Below are 23,890 nucleotides of genomic sequence, written 5' to 3'. Positions count from 1 at the left end.
TTCTAAGGTACGTAGGTTATGAAAATAAAACTGGACATACGATTCATTTTTTATTTTATTGGCTGGAGATGATAGTGTGCACTTTACCGCACCGCCGTTTATCGATTTGTTACGTCATGTTTTTTTTTGTGCTTTTATTTCAACCAAAGCAAATAAAGCAATATACCGCATCGCATTCTACTTGATGCCGAATGTTTCTTGGTATTCAATATCGTTTCCGCAATGATCACACTTCAAAATATTCCGAGAAATGTTCAGTTATCCATCTGAGACATTCCTATAATCTGCGTAAGTTCGTTAAACGGAGATTTTCTTCCATGATTTACTAGCCTTGTAATATGTCATGCTGTAAACAAATTTGACATGCCAGTTCTCAAGACTACAAATAAGATAATCATATGTTTGAACAAAAAAAAAAACACCGCCTGTTCCACGATTCATCGAATGTCAGAAGCCGAAGCGAGCAGCTTAAAAGGTGCTTGTCGCGCGAAGGCTCATGCGACAAGATATATCTGCCTGACATGGGTGGTTCCTGTTTCGTAGTATACAAATTAATGTAGTGTGGTTTCTGTTTCGCAGTATACAAATTAATATATAATCAGGAGTGCACTTATTTTTTTTAAGGTAGGAGTAAGGTTTCATATTGTAATACGAATTTCGCTTGCAACACAAATTGCGAATAAAAACTCACTATTTCAGATATTAAAGGGCCACTGAAAGTAAGAGGTAAAACATACCCAATAGCGCAAAAAAGACAAGGACAAGAAGTATACAAGGTAGGCGCTAACTTGAAACTAATTTTATTCAGGAAAGCAAGCATATATATACACACGACAGGCAAGCAGCACCACGTCAAAGTTGGTTAACCTTTTACCCGGTCATTCAAAAACTGGAATTCACTACTATGAAGTGTAAAAAAAGTGTCGCTGACATATGCCGTCCCACTTTTTTTGATAAAGAAGGCTTCCAATAGCTCTCGAGCGACCGTCTCTCGGCTTCTCCTTATCCTTATCTGCTGAAGTCGCGGAACACAGCCACACGTGTTGCAATGTATAGGCAAGTCCGAGCCATATTTATTTTTTACTGATAATGCGTCCTCCCGTTCTCGGTCGTTGATGCACCGCCCCTTCTGGCGGATGTACACCTTTCCACGACTCAGTGGGATTTCGTAGACCGCACCCACTGTGCAGTCCACGTAAGGGGTGACGTGTTTCTTACCACATGGTGCTTTCGCCTTCTCATCAGAAATGCGGGAGCACAACCCAGCCAACCTCTTTGGGGCACAGAACACAACGGGAACATTGTACTTGCTTGCAACTCTCTTCAGATTGTGGGCAAACCTTGTGGATGTACGGAATAACTTCCGGTCTTTTTGTTCTCTTCCTCGTTGGGACCTTTCTTTTCAATCCTTTCATTTTTTGTAGGGCTGTCTCCGCCACAGAAACCAAGGCCGAACACGGGAAGCCAGCCAATTCCAGTCGAGAAATCTGATATTTAAAACTAGCATCCGCCTGATGGTCACGAGACTTCAGCAGTGCAGACTCCAGGCACGAAGTTGCAAGAGCTCTCTTAACAGACTTCGAACGAGATGAATCAAAAGAGAAGTAAATCTTTACGCGCGCGAGGTCACTACATCCAAAACACACGTCGCTCGTTGATGGTGATGTTAATATCTAAGAACTGCGAATGATTGTTGTCAGGGAGCTCATGAGTAAAAACTAAACCTTTTCCATGTTGTTCAAGAGCTGACAGAATATTTTGTACTGTATAAAAGTGTGTCACAGAGGTGTCAGTGTTTAAAAGTACAAGAAAATCGTCCACGTATCTGAAAACATTAAGAACATTGTCGGCGTCTAAAGCACAATTCAATTCACGATCAAGAGCGGACAAAAAATGTTACAAATCACCGGAGTGACGCATGCCCCAATACAAATGGCCTTCCGCTGGATAAACAGCTTGTCCTCGAACAACACAAACCTGATACTTAAATAAAATTCTAGTAATGCCATGAAGCTGTCCAGAGGAATACCAGAAGCATTCTGGAAAGCCACCACGCCATTTGCTTCGATACACCCGATGACAGAACGGTACATCTCTTCCTGCCGCAATGAATAAAACAAATCCTCTACATCAATAGAGAAAGCGTAACCAAAAGAGCTGTTAATTCTTGCTTCTTCAATCACTTCCAACAAGTTCCCGGTAACGATGGGGTCATCCAGAGTAAGTCCATTGATGTGTTATCGCAGATATTTGCTGACCTTCTGTCGTCAAGTACCTTTCTCGCTAAAAATACTTCTGAACGGAAAACCGTCCTTATGCGTCTTTATACTAACAAATGCCTTTAAACTAACGTTTTTCGAATCGCAGACAGACTTTGCCAGTTTTTGCAGCTCTACACCTCGCGCGCGGAAAGAGTCACTTCATTTTGATTGAGCTCGTTCGAAGTCTGTTAAGAGAGCTATTGCAACTTCGTGCCTGGAGTCTGCACTGCTGAAGTCTTGTGACCATCAGGCGGATGCCAGTTTTAAATATCAGATTTCTAGACTGGAATTGGCTGGCTTCCCGTGTTCGGTTTTTGTTTCTGTGGTGGAGACCGCCCTACACAAAATAAAGGGGTTGAAAAGAAAGGTCCCAACGAGGCAGAGAACAAAAATACCGGAAGTTATTTCGTACATCCACAAGGTTGCCCACAATCTGAAGAAAGTTGCAAGCAAGTACGATGTTCCCGTTGTGTTCTCTGCCCCAAAGAAGTTGGCTGGGTTTTGCGCCCGCATTTCCGATGAGAAGGCAAAAGCACCATGTGATAAAAAACACGTCACCCATTACGTGGACTGCACAGTGGGTGCGGTCTACGAAATCCCACTGAGTTGTGGAAAGGTCTACATCGGCCAGACGGGGCGGTGCATCAACGACCGAGAACGGGAGCACGCATTATCAGTAAAAAATTAATATGACTCGGACTTGCCTATACATTGCAACACGTGTGGCTGTGTTCCGCGACTTCAGCAGATAAGGATACTAGGAAGAAGCCGAGAGTCGGTCGCTCGAGAGCTATTAGAAGCTTTCTTTATCCCCCCCCCCCCCCTCCAAAAAAAAAAAAAAAAGTGGGATGGTTTATGTCAGCGACCCTTCTGTTGTTCTTCATAGTAATGAATTTCAGTTTTTTAATGATCGGGTAAAAAATTAACCAACTTTTACGTGGTGCCGCTTGCCTGTCGTGTGTATATTTATGTTTGCTTTTCCAGAACAAAACTAGTTGAAAGTTAGCGCTTGTCCTGTATACGTCTTGTCCTTGCCTTTTTTGCGCTATTTTATATGCTTTATTAAGATGAACCATCTAGCCCAACAACGTACCCTACTAAAGAAAAGAAAATGTTTTTTTTTAAGCTGTCTAGATTGGACACGCGTGTAAAAAAATTAATCCTACGCAAAAAAAAAAAAAAAATTAGGAAAAAAAAAATATAGCATTATTGACGGTTCCGAGAAGCGTTTTAGCCGGTAGTCACCTCTTTTCCGCTTGTTTTTTCTCTCGGTATTTCGGGCACATGGAGGAGAGGTGGATCGCTTCGCCTTCTCGTTGAGGAGGAAAGAGTGTATGACCATTCTGTGACGTCATAAACTCTGCACCCTGAATCTAAAATAAATTTCGCGCCGTCAATATTGCTGGGTGATTTCAGATAAGATCGACCAAAGGGTGGCTGGTCGACATTTTTAAATCAACTGATGTTTTTATATGACATTGTCTAGTGTCTGGTATAAACGAATACACACTTAGTTTTGACCAGAAAAAAATTTGGAGACAAGAAAAATCGTAAGGCAGGGAGAGGTGGACAGTTGCAATAACGCGCACTGATGGAGGGGGCAAGTTTGAAAGTGAATAACTAAAACAATAAAATTAGGAGAATTTTAAAACTTTTTGCAAACAAACTATGGGTACAACTTGCTTGTAATATAAAGTAATAATATTTATTAAAAATTTATTTAGTTTTCTAAAAATTGCCAAACATGCCTGCTCGAACGACAAATGGCAAACTTTGGAAATCTGTATCTCATGAAATAATTTAATCATTATTACATAACTTGCAGACATTATTTTATTAATATATGGCTATTATTGAAAAAATAAATAAGGTATCTGAGTGACACAATAGTTACAATATATTTAGGCAAACATTATCGCCCGTGACGCCAGCGAGTGAGATGGCGACAGGCATGACTGCTCAGTAAACAGGAGTCGGCGGCCATATTTTGCTGGTTGAAGCGAACCCCCTTGTCCTTGACAGCGAGCGGGGAAATGCGAAAAAAAGATTGTATCGGCCGTTTTGCCAGAACTAGCGACGAGTGTCGTCTGCGGTTTCCGGCAACTAGTTTGCCATAATCGTGAGCTTAGCGAGGAAATGATTTTTGCTAGCCACAGAACACTACCACGCAGAAAGGGAATGCTTGAACATGTTTTTGTTCTGGATATATATCAGGGATATATATGAGAGAGAGAGAGAGAGAGAGATGAAGGTAGAGCGGAAGAGGGAATAGCATATAGTGTCGCAGGAGAATAAAGTAAACAAAGTTCCTAGTGGCCGATGGCTGCATGATCTTTTCTCGGATCACTAGTCCGTAATATGATACCTCTTTGTACACAGTAGTTTCTCCTTAATTTAAGTGTGTGAACGATTTCTTTAGTTATCATTGGCCTCATCTGAATAAAAATATATAAAAGATGTGTGTTGGTTTCATGAAACTGGAACTCAGAGTCAGTTCTTGTATAAAACACTGCTAAGTGTAGGCTTTGAAAAAGGACCCTACTTTGGGGAGTTGTATCTTCTTTCTAAATAAAATGATGCAACATGTTTTTAATCGAAATGAATGCCGAAATAGAGTATAACAGGTTACCTAAATTTAAAAAAAATCGAGGGTGGTGTTTTTTTTTTTATTCGCATCGGAATTTTTCTTTGTTTGATTTTTTTTCCATGTTTGATTAAATATATCCTAACTATTGTATCACACAGATACCTTAGTTATTTTTTAAATATTAGCTATATATTATTAGAATAATATCTGCAAATTATATCATAATGATTAAATTATTTCATGAGATACAGACCTTTAAAGTTTGCCATTTGTCGTTCGAGCAGGCATGTTTGTCAATTTTTAGAAAAATAAATAAATTTTAAATAAATATGATTACTTTATATTACAAGCAAGCTATACCCATAGTTTGCGCCTAAAACGTATTAGAGTTCTCCTAATGTTATCGCTTTAGTTATTCACTCTCAAACGGGCCCCCTCCATCAGTGCGCGTTAATGCAACTGTCCACCACCTCATGCCTTACGATTTTTCCTGTCCCCAAGTATTTTTTCTAGTCAAAACTAAGTTTGGATTCGTTCATACCAGACACTAGACAATAACATATAAAAACATCAGTTGATTTGAAAATGTCGACTAGCCATCCTTTGGTCGATCTTATCTGAAATCACCCTGCTATAATTGTTTTTTCGTGTAAATTTCATTTTGTGACACGCGCGTCCCATCCAAACTTTTTTTAATTTTTTTTTTACATTTTTGGTGGCTCTTTAATTAATACTACTACTACTACTACTACTAATAATAATAATAATGATATTAATAATACCTTTATTTTTTTTCATCACATGATGAAGGGTAGGCCGGGGAAAAAAGCTGTGAAAACAGCTTGACGGGTGCTCGACCTCCTACAGTAACACAAACATAACAGCGCAAACAAACAAACAAAAGCAAAAAAATAGCTGTTACAAAAACAGCCCTGTCAGGACGGATTGTCACAAAAACCGTTACACTGTGCGGTTATTGTACATAGTAATTTCGAAGCTCATTCATGGAGAGCGAATCGAGTTGAAAGTCACGACTAATAAAGCTGTTAAGTAAATGTGGTAAAGTATATTTTAACATTTGCAGGCCATAGTTAGTTCCCTATGAGGTACCATCCTCCAATATTCAGCGTGCCGTGTAGGCTAGGCTACAACGTTTCTAGTTAACATCGCGAGAGTCGTTAGGAATTGTGAGTTTCGTTTTTGATCTTCTTTAAAACCATCGGTCAACCTTTAACTGTACAAGTTATGTGTGGTTATGACAGCGTATTTTTTGAACAAACCAGCAGTTTGAAAGTCATGTGGGGCGTTGCAGATAATTCTAACCATTTTCTTCTGAAGCAGGAATACCTTTTCTAAGTTTCCAGCTGTGGTCGTGCCCCAGATAAGGTGGCAATAGCTGAGATAAGAGTAAAAAGAGTTGTAAATAATCAGTTCGGCGGAAGTCGGTAAGATAGAGCGGTTGCGGTTTGCTAATACGACAACGCAAGATAATCTAGATATTAACTATTGTACATGGTTATCCCATGACATGCTCCCAGAAAAATTGACTCCAAGTGTCTTAAAGCTGCCAACGATTTCAATGGGCGTTGCGTTTATGATGAGGCTATTAGTGCATGCCATACAGCCTTATTTTTCGGACGAAAAAGATGGCTTTCGTTTTATTTGAGTTTATTTGCAATGAATTTGCCTGTGCCCGCGACTCTAGTTTTGATAACGTTATATTTGTATGGGCTATCAGTAAATTTGGCTCGTCAGCGGAAAAAAAATCTGCTAGTATCGTCCGCATAAGTGACTAGTTTAACCATTTGCTCTATGTTCACTATATCGTTTACATATATATTAAATAGAAACGGACCGCGGTGTGCTTCCTTGAGGGACACCTGACGTGATAGTTCTAGTCGGAGATGAATAGCCGTTTAGGTATACGTACAGTTGTCGATGTTTAAGGTAAGAGTTCAGAAGCATTAACGGGCGGCCTCGAGAACCATAATGTTCGAGTTTTGTAAGAGTATTTCATGATTTAGGCTATTAAAAGCTGTATTGAAATCGACGAAAACACCAAGTACAAGCTTTCTATTTTGGAATTGTTCTAGAATATTTTCTTTTTGCGCTAGGAGGGGCGCTTCGGTTGAAAGATTTTTTCTAAAGCCAAATTGAGCCGAGTTTGATAAACCCCATCTGTCAGAAAATTGGCTAAACCGGTGATGTAGCACTTTCTCAAGAACCGTTGAAAAGACTGGAAGTATCGAAATAGGGCGGTAGTTTCCTACGTTATCTTTCGCACCCTTCTTATGCAGCACTAACACTTTTGCCGGTTGCATCTATTTTGGAGAAACACTCGTAGCAATAGCAACATTAAAATATGCGTTAGCAAGGGAGCAATAAGATCTATAACATACTTCACCGGGCGAAACTGAATACTGTCGACGTCAGTTGAACCGCTCTTTTTTAATAGCATTGTTATAGAGATTACTTCCATCGGAACAACTGGGTCTAAAAATATAAAGTTAGCATTGCTTTGATCGATGTGTCTGTATGCATTAAGATTGGTTGGAGTGTTGCCAAATTTAATGAAGAATTCATTAAACACATCTGCCAAGAGGCCTCCCGTCAACTTTTCTCCATTTAGAGTCAACACGTCAACAGAACCTGATGAGCTATTTCGATGTAGCAACATGTTTAGGTTTTTCCACCTGATATCCGAACGCTCCTCAGATATGCATTGTAATAGCGCGTCCTCGCACCACGTAATTCTTTTGTAAAATTGTTGCGGTACGCTTTGAATATCCGGAGCTTTTCCGGCTCTCTTGTTCTTAAAAACCGCTTACATAATAAATCCTTGTGGTTAATTTGGCATAAAATATCTTTCGTTACCCACGGTTTTCGCACATTTTTTGATGCCTTCAAAAGTTTAGACGGGGAGTGAGAATTATATATATGTTTGAATTCATTCATGAACGCGTCATAAGCACCATCAGCATCATTTTTAAGGTACAGCGCACTTAAATGATGTATAACAAAACCGAAGCAAGTTTTTTTTTTTGTTCTTGTTTTTTCCTTCAGCGAGAAAAAAAAGTTACCCGTCACGTTGCATTCCGGCATGACGGGTATTCCTCGCACGAGATGGCCTCTGACGAGTTCGCTTACCGGAGGAGTTGACCTTTGACCAGAAGGCCTGCGACGACTGGGCTTGTGACGAATTCTCCGGGACCTCCGCACGCTTAGGGAACAGACCTGGTGCGTGCAAACGCGCGCTTGGTTGTAAACATCCTGTAAGTTTATACATAATACTCTGCATACAAGGCGCTTGTTTCGAGGCTTTACAGATGTGTCTTGAAGAAGCCGTAAACGCTACACTAATTCGGTTTATGTAGGTGAGTTACACGGCCAGGGGGGCATAATAAAGGTAGATAATCGTCGCAACAAGAAGACTAATGACCTAAATCTGTTAATTAACTTTTCAGCTATTGAACATGAAAATATAGGTCCAATCAGGAGCTTAATTGCTGAGCGTCATCAGAAATCACGAAACAAGTAAATTTTTGAAAGTTCTTAGGCGCGTAAAAAGCGTGGTGGGACGCTAAAGTTGCCACTCGGACAGATTAGAAAACGCGGATAAGAGACGGAACCGCACCGGTGCGTTTTCGCTCCACTATGCGGAGAGCAGGTCGTCTGCTTCGTGCGCAGTAGTTGCGGCGACGTCAGAAGACGCCGAGCTGTGATTGGCTTTGATTGAAAAGAAGATTCGTAGACCTCATTGCTAGATGCCTTGAAGACTACCCACTATTTTTCTTTTCAATTAGCCAATAAGAGCTCGGCGTTCTGGCCTCATCGCAACCCCTGTGCAAGAAGCAGTGTGCAAGAAGCAGACGAACTTGTGCTCCGCATAGCCTGGCGTCTATCGACCGAGTGGCGAATCTGGCTCACTACCGGACATCTCACTCTCACAAAGTCTGTCTAGAATTGATGGATTTGGTGATTTACGATTATGCTCGGCTAGTGATTGATCGGAACTATACCTTCAACTTCAATAATTAAGACGTTTAGTAAAATGGTTAATTAACCTGTTTAGCGTATCGATTATTCTCTTATATATTATTTAGTTAGATTAATTTACGGTGCTCTCAGACAGCTTATGTCTCTCTGGCCGCATAACTCACCCCCACAGACCACATTAGTGTAGCTTTCAAGGCTTTTTGAAAAAAAAAAAAAGCAACAAATTTGCAAAGCCGTGATGAAACGCATTCTACAAGGAATTCCCGGGAAACGAGAAGTTTGTTTTTTGGCTCGGGTAAATAAATTACCAATCACAGAAGCTCAATCTCCTGGAGAATGCGACGCTAGCGGGTTGAATAGAACGCGAAATTTGGAGAACATGACGTCTCCTGAATCAAAAGATAATTGAGAAAAACGAAATTTTTCTGTGAGCCGACGTCCAGCTGAGCTATATAATGCCAAAACAAGAAAAGACACTGTGGATGCCTGTAGCACCTATTTCAGTGTTACAAAAACTTGTCATAAAGAAGGAAAATAATATAATATTTCTTGATGAGAAGTCTTGTTTAACTGTTTTAACGATATTAGGCTTAGGTGGACGTCGCCTCATTGAGAAATTTTGTTTTTCTCGATTGTCTTTTGACTAAGGTAACGTCATGTTCTCGAACTTTGGCGATCTACCCCAACCGCCAGCGTCACATTCACCACGGAGTTTGAGCTTTCTGCGATGTATAATTTAATTACCCGTATCGAAAAACACGATTCCCGTTTCTGGAAAGCTCTCTGTATATACAAAGGAAAACGACTCTTTCATGCATGAGAAGCGGTCACTGCACCGTAGGCCATCATTTCTTTGTGTTAAACGGCTGGTAAGCGCCGATATCACTGCGGCCATATCGTATGTCAGGGATCACTGCATTCACGGATCTTCGGTCCGCATCGAAAACTAGGTTTAGGTCTGGCGGCCGAAACAACAGAGTCACGACACATTTCTCATCGATGGGAACCACAAGTAGCCCTGCCCATATATCTCCCACGACCCTGGAGCTTGACATTGCGGCTTCTGACAGACGGCAAAGCGCTGCAAAAGGAGCGGACATTTTTTCTAGGTCAACAGCGTGGACTCACTTTTGCACCTACAGTGCGTGCAGCGGACACTTTCCACCACTTCTGCATAGATCGAAAACACAAAAATCAAGAGCTCGTATGGAAGTGGATAGATGAGTCGATACCATTAAAAAGAAAACACGGATGAATGTACGGTATAGATACGGTAGAACGAGATGCAGATGTCGATGTGGATTCCGCAAAAAAGATCAGCGTCTTCGTCTGCTAATAGAAATGAGTCTCGCCACCGGCGCAGTAGTCTGACGGAAAAAGAAAGAGCTAACAATGTCATTCACCGGGTTGAGAGCGCGGGAAAGACGCGTCGAAGCGCGAAAATGAGTTTGGGAAACAAAAGAAGCCGCAAACGAATGATGCGTGTCGTTGCCGAGCAGACGAAAAAAAGAAGAAAACATGAGCAGACGTCGACGCGTAGCAGTCGACGACGCGTAGGAGGGAAATGTTTTCCCTTTTGAAGTAGAGTAGGACATTAACTTGTAAAGCGCGCCGGCTGATATGAAGGCCGAGCTCTAATACGGCTATGAAGGTTTATAAATGGATCTGCGAAAGTCGTTTTAACGCTTGCGATACGCTCCATCAGTTGCGCAAAAGACGCGGCTCGCATGCTCACTTTTGGAAACAGCATCGTGGATGCTAATGTTCCTGCCACGTGAGCGCAGTATGTCTGTGCGGGTGTCTCAGCAGTAGATGAGAAATTCATTCAGTGCAGTACGACTGCTAGTTCGGGGTCCTTGACGTGCCTGGTCCACGTTAAAGACCCCAGGCTAGCAGTTGCATTGTACTCGCTCAATTCCTCATCTACAGCTGAGACACCAGACGCACATTAAGGCGGACTAACTTTCGGCTATGTAAACATACATAGATACAACACAACTATTATAATTATTATATTGTGCGGGGGAGACCTGGTGGTTCTTTGATATTTGGTTGACAACAACGTTCAAAGAAAAGTGACAAATAAATATGTTTTCACAATGTGAAACGGACCGAAAATTGTGAAGGTCATTAGATGCTGAATAAAAGAAGCCATATTAGAACACCCCCCCCCTTTCAATTAGCATGAATAAGAAAAGTATTATATTTAGGTGACTTTACGGTGTGTCAAAACTGATTGCTAATATTTCCGGTCATTAAACCACTTCAAATCGCAAGCATGATTTTAAAGGAACGTTTGCACCAACAAAGCCTTTCAACATTTGAATATATTTGTAGTAAAACATAAAGCGTAATAGCGTGGATGAAATATGTTTTGTTTCTTCCTCAAGTTCCTGAGAAAAAAAAAAGTGAAAGAAGTGATGCCGCTTTCTAACACAAAACATAGCTTTTGAAAAAGGGTAAACGTCTGACCGCACCAAAAACCACAGTTCCTATGCTATTCCATCCTGGTACTTTCATTCTACCTAAACTGATAAGACGAAACCCGGTAGTGGACAGGACTAGCACAGCGAAATATGTGTTGTCCTATCTGTTCATTCAGTACAAGATATCAAATACCAATGTGCTCCATCTCAGTAATATATTAAGGTACCACTTTGCTACAGTAATCTATTCGGTTTTAATAATGTTATGTGGCTCACCTTTCGCATGGATACTTCGATATCTAATGCGAAGTATCATAGTTTTGTCCGTCACCATATGCGTAATTCATCGTACGTAAATAAGAGACGGTTCTGAAAGCTAATTGGCTCATAGTCAAAGTTCCTAATTTGAGCTACAGAAAAGCAAACACTGAGGTCTGTTGCAGAGATTGACAAAGATGTACACGTCTTGCTTTCTGAAAGGGCCGAATGTGGATGCACTGTAACCGTAGCAGCTAGATGCCCCAAAAGCAAAATAACATCTTCAGGCTGCCGGCCCTCCAGAAGCATTTCATTATATTGTGGCGCAAGAAATCTTTTTGTACAAAGGATATGTACGCGAGGCTTCGGAAACACTTTTTAACAGTCACGGCCGCAGCATGGTTCCAGACTGAGGCTGCAGATAGGACAAACTACCTTTGCACTGTTAACTGGGAGGTCGACAGTGGTATAGCATGTTTAATGAAACTATGTTGGTGTCCTGGATTTTCTGCAGGACCAACAAAAGAAGGATTGCTTAATACTACACTATCTATGACAAATGTTTGCGCTTGGCCACATGAGCTTCAAGTAAACGACGTTCCTGAAATCTCTGATGAGACCTCTATTGGGAACTAAATAAAGCACTCTGATGGTGGAGCGGCCACCATGTGGAAGCCAAACTGAGGCGCCCAAGCAGATGCGGCTTGGCATAGATAGTGTCGTATTACGCAATCGTCATTTCGTTTGTCCTGAAGAAAATTTAGGAAACCAACACAGTCTCAGTAACAATGCTCTACTATTGTCGACATCCCAGTTAAAAGTAACAAAGTGATTTGCCATATTTGCAGCCTCAATCCAAAGCAACGTTGCTAGAACACTCAGTTGGGAAACTCACCGTTGAAATCTGGGCCGCTGGCGTCCACCAAGACCGAGTTAAATACGATAACAGCGCCACCCTTTAGCGACGAGTTAAATAAAAGTTGCCTTATATGGCTAGTGCTAGAGTCACTGAATGTTCCCAGAGTACCGAAACTCCCAGCTCGAGGGGACAAGATGGCGGCTCACACTTGTTTCTTCACTGTGGTCACCTTGAGCTTTTAGAAAACGTGCTTTTGCGTAAAAACAAACGGAGAAAGCTCTTTTGTAGGAACTTTTATCGGAGTTTATTACAAAATGACAGACGCATGATGTTTTCAAAAATCTTTCGTTTACAATATTTCGCGGCACAATTAATATTGTTTTTATTCAACCATGTCTCACCGGTGATTTCAACGTGTCCCGACCTGGGCGCAACGTAACCTCGATATTAGGGAATTGTAGTAGACCGTTTCCGCAGCCCGCTAAGCACCTGGATAGCGTTCCGTAATCCGCCACAAGACCTTGAACTATGCAGACAAGGCTGGCGGCGCGCAAGCGCAGCTGCCGCGTTTTCTTCGGGGATACCGTAGCGGAGGAGAAAAACGATCTACTACAACTCCCTAGTAATTCGCGGCGCGTACGCTTCGGAGGCGGGCGTGGGCATCCCTGAAAACCCTCCCGCATTTCCCCGAGTGGCCGCTGCGGAAGAAATGGCGGCGTTGTGATCGGCATTAGCTCTGTTCTCGAGCACGGATCGTTGCCACTTTTTCAGAGCAGGTTCCTTGGCAGTTTCCCAACTGAGTGGTTCTAGTAACGTTGATACAAAACTACGCTGTGGTCGCGTCTGTTAAAATGGTATCTGTTCGGAGTCGCGGTTACATGTAGTTTGCAAAAAAAGTTTTCTTGTGCGATGATATGGTACAATGATTATGGCGGGCAGGCAGCATGAAGAGGTTCTCTTGTTCGAGGAGCATCTTGCTGCTATGGTTACAGTACAGCCGCATTCGACCCTATGACTGTTCTTGCACCCATGCGCACATCCTGTTGAACTCACCAAAAAGCCAACGTAGAAACGCGTTTACTAACACTTTCTTGGCCTGAACCACCAACATTTTTTTGGTAAAAATTTGTTGTTTTTTTTTCACTGAGAAGCCTTAGTTGACAAAAACATAGTCTGTCTAAACATGCGAGATCTTTTAGCTTATAAATAAAATGTGCATTTTCCGGTTTTAACCGAAAAACACCGATAAACATCCGTCGGTGACAAAAATATAAAATCGGTTAAAACCAAAAAACACCGGTGGTTGGATATTTCGCCCTGGTTAAAACCGAAAAACACCGGTCGTTGCTAGTTTCCGACCAAGTGAAACCCTTTCGCCGTACAGGTTCGTCAAACGTGTTATCTCGTGGATCCTGCATTCTTCCAGTGTTTATACATGGCTTGCAGGTGGCGTCAGTCCGCCCTCCTTTCTGGGGGTCAAGAGCGTCTGGTGAATGCAGTGGAAGCTAAGCTCTCATACGCCTTTCCCCTATTGTGTCTCCCATGGCCCCCTTTTGTGGAAAAATTAACACAGTGGAGGGTAGGCTCTCACGTGCCTTTTCCACATTGTGTCTGGCCAAGTGATGTCGGTGCAAGCCGTGTATTCAGAGGTTGCTGTGGTTCCTGGAAGACACTGCCAACGTCCGTGTCGTACAGGAGCGTGCGTTTTCATAATTGCGGGTTGCAAACCGCAAGGAACGTGCTGCCATGACGGCAGCACGTTCCTTGCGTGTAGATGCAAGCGTGAAAGTATGCTTGCATCTACTATAATAACCAAGTGTGAGAAATAGTTGCTTCCTAGAAAAGAAGTGTATGAACTATGTGAATAAAATTGGAACTCTCTCTCTGTGATCAATCGCTTTTTTTTCACCGATAATCACCGTTTTTAGCCTCGTCGTGAGACGTTCCACCGAAACACACCGGCGTTTTGCAAATAAATAAACACCGAAAAACATCCGCCGATTTTTCTCACAAATAAACACCGGAAAGTACACACCCTACTTATAAAATATAGTGCAGTTAAAAAAAAAGCGTTTTCACTTCCAATAAGTTGTGTATGTCGATGTTGGAAAACATTTATATGTTGACAAACGTGTTTTTGTTTTCTTTAGTTTGCCTGTAGACGACAAGTTATTGGCGCTGTTTTAGGTGTTGGCGAAACGCACAAACATGACAGGTGACTCCGTCAACGACAGTACCTAGGAAGCAAAGTCGTGGATCTATTTCAGTCACATAAAACCCATCCTTACTCATCTCTTTTCCCCTTTGAAGTCGACCCGGCGGAATTTTCCGGTGACATTTAGGCTGCCGACGATCCGACAGCTCAAGCGCCGCCTCGAAGTTGACTTCGAACAAAAACCGATATTCGTAAAAGTCGCATACCAGCGGATTATTGTTTATGTCGCCGTTTTTTCCCCGGCAGTCGCGAATTATCGCCACTCAAGATAACTCGAGGGAGTTGGAAAACACTGCCGCCGCGCCTAGAAAGTGGTAGGGCGAATGTTCCTATCAAGGATTCCGGCGGGATATCGATACGGAAGTACGTGACGTGACATAGTCCCGTACCGTTTTGTATAGCGGAAATGGAAGAATTCAAGATCCGCATCAAAATAGGTTGGCTAAAGGTCGCATGAGCTTAGCCTGGGCGTTTTGGTTTTTCTACTATATATATAAAAATGGTGTTAAAGGCTTCCTATGGGGCAGAGGTTAAATTTTGTTCGAATACAAAACTGTCGATCGCTAGCAGACGGCCCTGCTAAATTCGACTGAGATAAACTGTGTCAAGAAGGTTACGATCTGGGAAGCTAACACGCAAACTCAGGCTTTAGACGAGACAAGTCGAGACAAATCACGAAGTGTGAATCAAATGCTGCGAGAGAAACAAAGAAAAGAAACGATTTTAAAGGGGTGTATTACGTGGCGCAGAAGCAAACGCCAGGTAAAACTAATCCAAAGTGTAAAGCAGAAAGAGTCGTCTGCCGTTGGCTGCCATGGCTGCCACGACCAAACAAAATGGATTTTAGACAGGTCAAGCCAAGTCAAGTCAGTCGAGTTTGTACGCACCAGAGCCTATTGTTTAATCTAGCTTTAACCCATAATAGGTGAACTCGTGTCAAGCGAATTAAGTTGGCCGCAGACGCGCGCTGGAGGTTGACCTGAGAAAAAGAAGGGAGAAAAAAAAAAAGGCCAGTTTAAAGGAAACAGGCAGCCGAAGCAGAAGCAGACGGAAAAAGATGCCAGATTACTCCCGAGAACGCGGGCGACCCGTCTAAAACCTCGACTTCCACAGAAAAGTCTGCCCCGCGGAAGAAGACAAAGCCAAGTCGGATTAACCAACGCCACGCGAAAGGCATGGCCTGCGCATGACGTCCTCGTTGGTGGCTCCCCGACCCGCCCCATAGCGGCAAACGGTTGAAGCTTGACGAGAGTAGCCGCAAAGCTGCAGACGTGTCCGTTTTTTACGTTGCCGCGTGCCGCCACCGTGCGGCCGAAATTGGAAACGCGCGAAAGCGGGGATACCGCCGTGCGTCGTCTGCTACGGGCGCAGGCTCAGAAGCTTGGATCTCGACGACGCAAGCCCGTTTCAGGCTGAGCTTGACATTCTTATTAAATGTTTTATGTTTTTGTTGCCGTTTCTTCTTACTAAGGGTTGTGTTGTATTGTTTCCCATGCGTAGAAATTCAGCAAAGCGATTATTATTAAGTCGGAAGCTTCCATAATCTTAGTGTGTTGGTTTGTATACAATCGCTGGTCCCGCGTATTTTTGTTATCTCGCAAAATCCGTGGCTTTCATAAAGCATTGAGTGTTGAGTGGGTCTGTAGTTTGATTAGAAAATTAACCCGACTGATCGCTATCATTTAATAGACTAATCAATCAATAAATCCGTATGTTGATTTTTCGCCGGTCATCTTGCGTGAAAGACGCTAAAACTGCACATTTTTTACTGGTTCTACTATGCCATAAATGGCATATTGCATTCCCATTCTAAACTTCACGTTGTGAGTCCTTTATAAGTAGGAACACGCACGGGAAGCCTTTTAAAATGAAGTATTTTTTAAGTTTGCATTTAAACAGTATAATCACCCTCGGTGAAATGACAAGCACGCTGAAGTGGTTTACCGTGCAAGCCTGTGTCACAAAAGAAATAAAGACGTCAAAAATATCAAAGCAGGCATTTTTTACTCCTTGTTGACTTTCTCCAGCACAAGACTCCAATTAACCGGCAAAAAAAAATGCAATTAAAGCATTCCTTGAATACTCTGAAAGTTAATCGATGAACTGCCCAGTCCCGATATACGTTAGGTGAGGGCGGAGGGTGATCGGAAAGTCTCGTGAAGGTCGCTAGCCCTCATCAGTAAAAGAGTATCACTGCGGCCGATGCTGTCTGTGTCGTGGTGCGCGTCGTTTGTTGGGGTTGCAGAGTCTACTGTGTTTGAATACAAGATTATTTAGCCAGAAATTTGTAGTATTAGCCTCTTGACATCCGCGGCCCTCACCAAGAAAATTGAAGCGGGTGAACCCACACTCCCGAGAAAAGCATTTAATAACAGGAACATTGCTGCGCTGTTTGGTTACACTTGTTTATTACAGTCACGGCAGATATATTAGAACAGTTTGTTTCACTTGCTTCAGTTGTCCTACCAACCGTGCGGTTTGCAGATCTTAACTAGAAAAGACACAATCTCCTCATCGCAACGCAGTAGATTTGTTCAGACCACTGTTTCAGACTCCAAAAAACTTACCCACACTATGGCACAGTAAACGGCAGAGGAACTCAATAGCATGGTGATTTCCAATACAGCGCTAACTTATCTTCATTCTAAATATTTATATTACTGCAAAAGCCAAAAGTAAAAAAAAAAAAACAAAAAAAAAAAAAACATAGAAGCTGCGATTTCACAGTCCACAGTACCAGTATTATGTTATCTGAGTTGGAATTTATTGTTTTTTTTTGTTTTTTTTTTTATTCCCACGTTGATCAACCGATACATCTATTTTAAAAGAAACAAATATTTAACATAAATATTTAAGTTCAGCCGGAGACAGGCATCAGTCGTGGTGATCCATGATTTCCAACGTCTGCTTAGAGCAGACGACGCACCCACAGAAGCGATTATATAAATTTAGGCCGCACGCTGGCAACACAATTCGATCTTCACTGAAGCACCGAACAGTACCGCATCCTTTTCCGCTAGAATTGTTTTCCCACCGATAGTATGCGACAAAATAAACGCAAGAATCTACACCGCCTGGCGCGCGAACGTGGAGAGCCTATGGGGCGGCCGTTCTCCTATCCCCGCTTTGATGATGATGATAGCGCGACCGTAGCGCTACCTCTAGGTCGATCTCGAGGCCAATAGCGTCACGCTTGCTGTGAGACGCGCTGCAAGAAGCGTTGGCGGCGACGCTGACGCGAGCTAGGCGACGCATCGTGAATCCACTCGTGACGACGTTTCTGTGTGGTGGAAGGGGGGGGGGGGGATGTGCCGGCCTTTTCTTTGGTATTGGACTCAATCGTGCGTGATGCAGGTCAGCTCACGTGCCGAGAAGCATTCAGCGATTCAAATCCGATAATACCCATTTCATCGGCTGTTCGATATACGCGGTCATCGTGCGGATGGTAGATCAAACAAATGAACCGAAAAGTTGGAGGGTAAGCCGATGTGCCGAGTCGATGCACCAGGCGCACTATCAATCACTCGAATAATTGTTTTTTCCAGAAGGGGCCAAATCCACGCTTCCTTTTTAGAATCAGGATACAGTAATAGCTGATCTCAAAACCCCGCAGCTGAAAGCAGGACCCCCCCCCCCCCCCCCCCCTTTTCCTTTTTCTGCTTTTGATGTGATAGGATTATTAAGCTACTCATCACAGATCTCCGTCTTGGTATCTGTCCTCTAATGTAGTAGGCGGGGGGAAATGGATCACCGCTAAATTGAGCGGAAAATTGACGTCATATGACCTATGCACCGATTTAGTTTCCCCGCTAAATTTAGCTGAAAAATTGACGTCACGTGACCTCTCACAAAATCAGTTTCCCCGCTAAATTTAGCGGAAAACTGACGTCACGTCACCTATGCAATAATTCAGTTTCCCTGCTAAATTTAGCTGAAAATTTGACGTCAGATGATCTCTACACCAAATCAGTTTCCCCACTAAATTTAACGGAAAATGGCCATCACGTCACTTATGCACCAATTCAGTTTCCCCGCTAAATTTAGCTGCAAAATTGACGTCAGTTGACCTTTGCACCAAATCAGTTTCCCCGCTAAATTTAGTGGAAAATTGACGTCACGTCACCTGTGCACCAAAAATTTAGCGGAAAATTGACGTCACGTCCTCTATGCACCAATTCAGTTTGCTTGCTAAATTTGGCGGAAAACTGATGTCAAGGGACCTGACGTCGCGTGACTTACGCACCAGATCAGGTTCCTCGCTAAATTTGGTTGAAAAATTGACCTCACTTGACCTATGCACCAATTCAGTTTCCCCGCTAAACTTGGCAGAAAAAAATTACGTTACCTGACCTGGCGTCACGGGGCCTACAGACAAATTCAGGTTCTCCACTAAATTTAGCGGGGAACCTGAATTGGTGCACAGGTCACGTGACGAATGCTATCGCAATTTATAGAAAGACATCAATTTCAGCAATTTTTTTTGCTGCGGGGTTTAGGGAAAAGGAGGGGGGGGGGGGGGGGGGGGGCTAGGAATAGGTCTACAACTTTTGCGACGGGCGAACCCGCAGTTGCTCGTAAAGAATTAGAGTTTTTTTTCTACTAATAGACCTTTCCAGCGGCATTCTCGAACGAAGCGATGTACAGCGCGCGTCCCTGGTTCTGAGAGTGTACGTCAATGTTGCCGGGCTGCGCTGGGCTGTGGATTTTCTCATCAATGGGCTGTGACAAGTCTAAGAGGGCGTTTTCAGAAAAGATGGAACAAGCATGTCCGGTGACCATTTTTAATTTTGATGAAAAAGAATATTTTGCTGGCGTCAAGCCCAGAAGAATAAAACCAACCCTTGTTTTCGGAAAAAAATGTTCGTCTTTGCGAAAACAATTTGTAAGCACCCTCACAGTCAAGTACGCGTTTTGCGTATCGCGCGATGTTGACATTTCTGGCGGCTTTGCCAAAATAACTGTTCTGGCTATGGGTCTAGAAATATTTACTGAAAAATTAGGCATAGGCAGGATTTACAAAACATATTTATCACTGAATATTAGGGTCGTTATTTTGATATCTATAAAAGATAAGGTATTCAAACTTTGCCAGCGTGTTTTCCTGTACATAGTGCGACTATGCATGAAATATTGTGGTCCTGGTTAGCGGGAGAAATTTACAACAATTGCTCACACATTGGCATTTAACTAAATATGCAATATTTTTAAAATCATTAAAAAAAACGTCATCTTTACTATTCTTGAAACTCTGTGAAATTAACGTTTATAATATGTACTAACAGTGTCGGCAAAACATAATGCAATATTTGTGTGGCGTTCAAGTTATAGAGCGAGAAATATGGCCAGATTGACGCTAAGGCTGTTGCCCTAAATGGGGCGTGCCCATACCCTTTCTTTACAATTTCATTATTATTAAGAAGCGTAAAAATGCTACGGGGTGGTCAAGAAAACGCTAATTGACAGCACAGAGGTGGACGATAGCTTTAAAGAGAAAATTCCTAATACATTTTCGAAGAACCGACCAAAAAATGCCCATGGGGCGGAGCGATCGAGGTGCACCACTTTGTAACATGCTGTGCGGAACATATAGCATCTCCTTCTATGCGACGTAAAGGAAGCAACCGGAACGACTTTGCAAACATATCAGCCTACAACCTCAGAACGTGAATCTGCGCCACTATGGGCGCCAATAGATTCGCCGCCGTGGTGGGCCGCACAACGCGTAAAAAATAAAGTTAATTTAAAAAAAAGGAATTGCGATTGAATGAGATTGTCTGTAACTTAATTTATATGACAACGGTTTGGAGAATCGTGAAATCTAATTTGTGCGTGCTCATGTGACCTACGTCAGTGATGGTGCAGCAAGCCACTTTAAGAGCAAGTACACGTCAGCGAAGTGTATTTTTTACGAAACTGGACGTGGCAAGAATGCCTGCGATAGAATCGGGGGTTGCGTCAAGCATCAGTCAACGTTCTACAGCCTCCGATGGCCCAACACGTCGGTGATCAAGTCGGCGTCATAGATGGTTGCCCCACTGAACACTAAACTGCCGAACGTGAAACTAACCCTGTTCCCGAAAGCGTTCAGGGACATGAAAGCAAAGGAGTGGGATTCTGTTTCTGTTGTGCGTGCAATTCAGTCCTGTCACTTGTGGCAGAGTACGCGGTCCCACATTTCGCAACCACAGCTGTTTTTGCAAGATCAGTAGACGCAAAAAAGATACATCTTTAAAAGCTAAGTTTTTTTTATTTTCCTGCGCCTCAGGGTTACTATGGAAGTCTCCTATGGCTGCGAAAAGCAGATAGCGGTCGCGAGCTTGCGGTGCCACTGAAAAGAAACGAAGTGTGATTGCTACAGGCAAAACAGGAAAAACAAAAAAAGTTCCTCCTCGGAGTGCCAGGAGAGCGCCGTGACCGACTCAGGTAAGCGTCCGGCAGAAAGAATGCACGCGAGAAGCGCCGAGTGTAAGCACTGAATCTTGATTCATTAAACTTGTTTCAATTGTACCGCCTTAAACGTTTTTTCTTAACACTATTTAAACTTGGTCGTCAGCAGCCCAGCCTCCCTACGAAGGGTAGGCTACGAAATTCCCTGATCCGAGAATGCTGTATTTAAATTGTTGACTTGAGCTTCAAGCTCACGTGGAATCTTCTGTATGAACTCTTATTTTTCACAAACTCTTGTCACAGTGATATTTCTTCACGGTCTTCCTACATTTTTCGACCCCTTCCTTGCCCTTGTTTTGAAATCGGCAACGTTCAATCTTTCTCTTTTCCCGTTACGGCGATTCTGTATATTTAACGCTTTGTAAAAAAAAAAAAAATAAATAAATAAAAAAAATATATTGCAAAGCATTTTTGAAGGGCCTGATAGAACAGATTATGAGCCTTGATGTGTGAAAAGTAGAATAAAAATTAAGGTGGCTTTCATTTTAAACTGATTTCCAATTCTTGTAAAATCAGTAACCTGTCTACATTTCAGTGTGTTATTTTTAGAAAGCTTACCGTTTTCAATTTCAATAACAATTTAGGCAAATAGAAAGCGAACGCGTCCAAATCTTGTTAAAAAATTTGAATTTTTAGTCTTTTAATATCCGGGTCCATAAAGCTCTGAAGTGCTTCGTAGTCAAAAATGCATGTTTACCTCCTTTTACTTTATGTACAGTCTCTTCACAAAAAAAATGTTAAACCTAAGGCGACAACAATTTCTCTTTTATAAATATTCAGAAGGACGGCTCCACGCAAGTCGCAAAAACGTGCGCGTATACTGACAGCGACTTTGTTTTTTTTCGGTACTAAAAAAAGAAATTTCCGCAAAAAAATTTTTGAAAGTGTTTTTGCGCTTGCCCAAAAAGTAAAATATATCTTTTGGTCATTAAAAAAAAAAAAAAAGAGTGCCGACCGGACATGGTCGTTTGATCCTATCTGAAAACGCGCAATACAGACAATCTCAGTCAATTGGAATTTTTAAAAAAAATTTTAAAGTATCTTTATTTTCTACGCGTTGTGCGGCCCTCCCCGGCGGCGGATCTATTGGTGCTCACAGGCGGTGCAGGTTCAGGTTCTGCCGTGCCCTACCTCTAAATCATGTACCGCCAAGATTGTAGGCTGATATGTTTGCAAAGTCGCTCCTGTTGCTTCCTTTACGTCGCGTGGACGGAGACGCTACACGCCGGCTCTTGAAACAGGCACCGCGAAGCATGTTACAGGTTGACGCCTGTCGATCGCTCTAACCCATGGCCATTTTTGGCTCGATTGCACAAAAATGTATCAGGAATTTTGTCTTCAAAACTACCGTCCACCTCGGTGCTGTCAATTTGTCTTTTCTTGACCACCACGCAGCATTTTTTACGTTTTTTGATAAAAATGAAATTGTGAAAAATGGGTACGTGCACGCCCCATTTCTGGCAACAGCGTTAGCGTCAATTTGGCCATATTTCTCGCTTTATAACTTAAAAGCCATGCAAATATTGCATTATTGCTTTTTTTTTTTTTTGCGGATTCTGTTAGTACATATTATAATTTCGGAGAATTTAAAGAACATTAAAAATGGCCTTTTTTAAACTGATTTTCACACAGGCTTTTTTAAGACCCTAGCTCTTATCGATACGGAGAAAAAAGTCTTTAATCAACGGCGTTATTGTGGAACTTAAAGTGTTTGCCGATTGTTTTAATCAAAATAATAACCCTAATACTTGGTGATTAATACTACTTGTCAATCCTTCTTGTGCCTAACTTGTCAGTAAATATTTCTAGGCACGTAGCCAGAACAGTTTTTTTAGGGAAAAGCCGCCCAAATTGTCAACATCGTGCGATACGCAAAACGCACACTTGACTGAGGGTGCTTACAAATTGTTTTCGCAAAGACAATTTTTTTCCCTGAAAACAAGGATTGGTTTTATTCTTCAGGGCAGGACGCCAGCCAAACATATATTTTCATCAAAATTAAAAATGGTCACCGGACATAGTTGTTCGACTTTGTCTGAAAACGCCCAGGAGAATACGTCACGAGCCAGGTTGTCACGGGCCAACTGGTCATAGGTGAGCTCGTCTAAAGGCATTTCGCCACAGGCCCATTGGTCATAGGTGAACTTGACAAGGAGGCCAACTCGTCACAGGGCATCTCGTACGAGGAATTGTCCTCATGCTGGAATAATCGTCACTGTAGGAACACTCGTGTCACGGCGTGGAGTTTGACTGTAGAACTAAGAATTTACTTCTGTTTATTTCTATCAAATATTCAACGCACCGTGTTGGCAGCTGTGATCTAAACATGGCGCTGAAATAAATACAACTATACTTCGTCTCACCCTACGATGAACTAAAGGCAAAAGCTACGGACCGCCAGATCCAATCACGAGCCACTTAGAAAGTGTGCGGTATTTCGCTTCGATGCATGTGTCGGTGCCTGCGTCTCGGATCACCGGTCATGGGATGTGTGGACAGTGGCTCGAATCGAAGAGCACTGAGTGACTCAACAATTTTACATCGCAAATAAAGCCACGACATACACGCTCTTTGCAGTGTCAAAGCTATGAAATGATGCGACACTTTTGGATTCGAGCATCATTCGTCCACCCCTAATCAATGTTAAGCGTGTAATAGTATAGCGTGGAACGTGATTGGACCTGGCGTCCCGCGGCCTTGGCCTTTAGTCCATCGTAGGGTGAGACAAAGTATAGATGCCACAACGCGGTTTAGAAAGAACAAATGACAAATGCGATTTTATTGAACTTGCATGTGTCATTACAGCATGGAAATCAAAACCGAATATTCCTAGAAATATTT

This window comes from Ixodes scapularis, unplaced genomic scaffold, assembly GCF_016920785.2.
Source record: "Ixodes scapularis isolate PalLabHiFi unplaced genomic scaffold, ASM1692078v2 PGA_scaffold6__148_contigs__length_123643588, whole genome shotgun sequence".
NCBI lineage: Eukaryota > Metazoa > Arthropoda > Arachnida > Ixodida > Ixodidae > Ixodes > Ixodes scapularis.
This window is presented reverse-complemented; position numbering follows the sequence as displayed.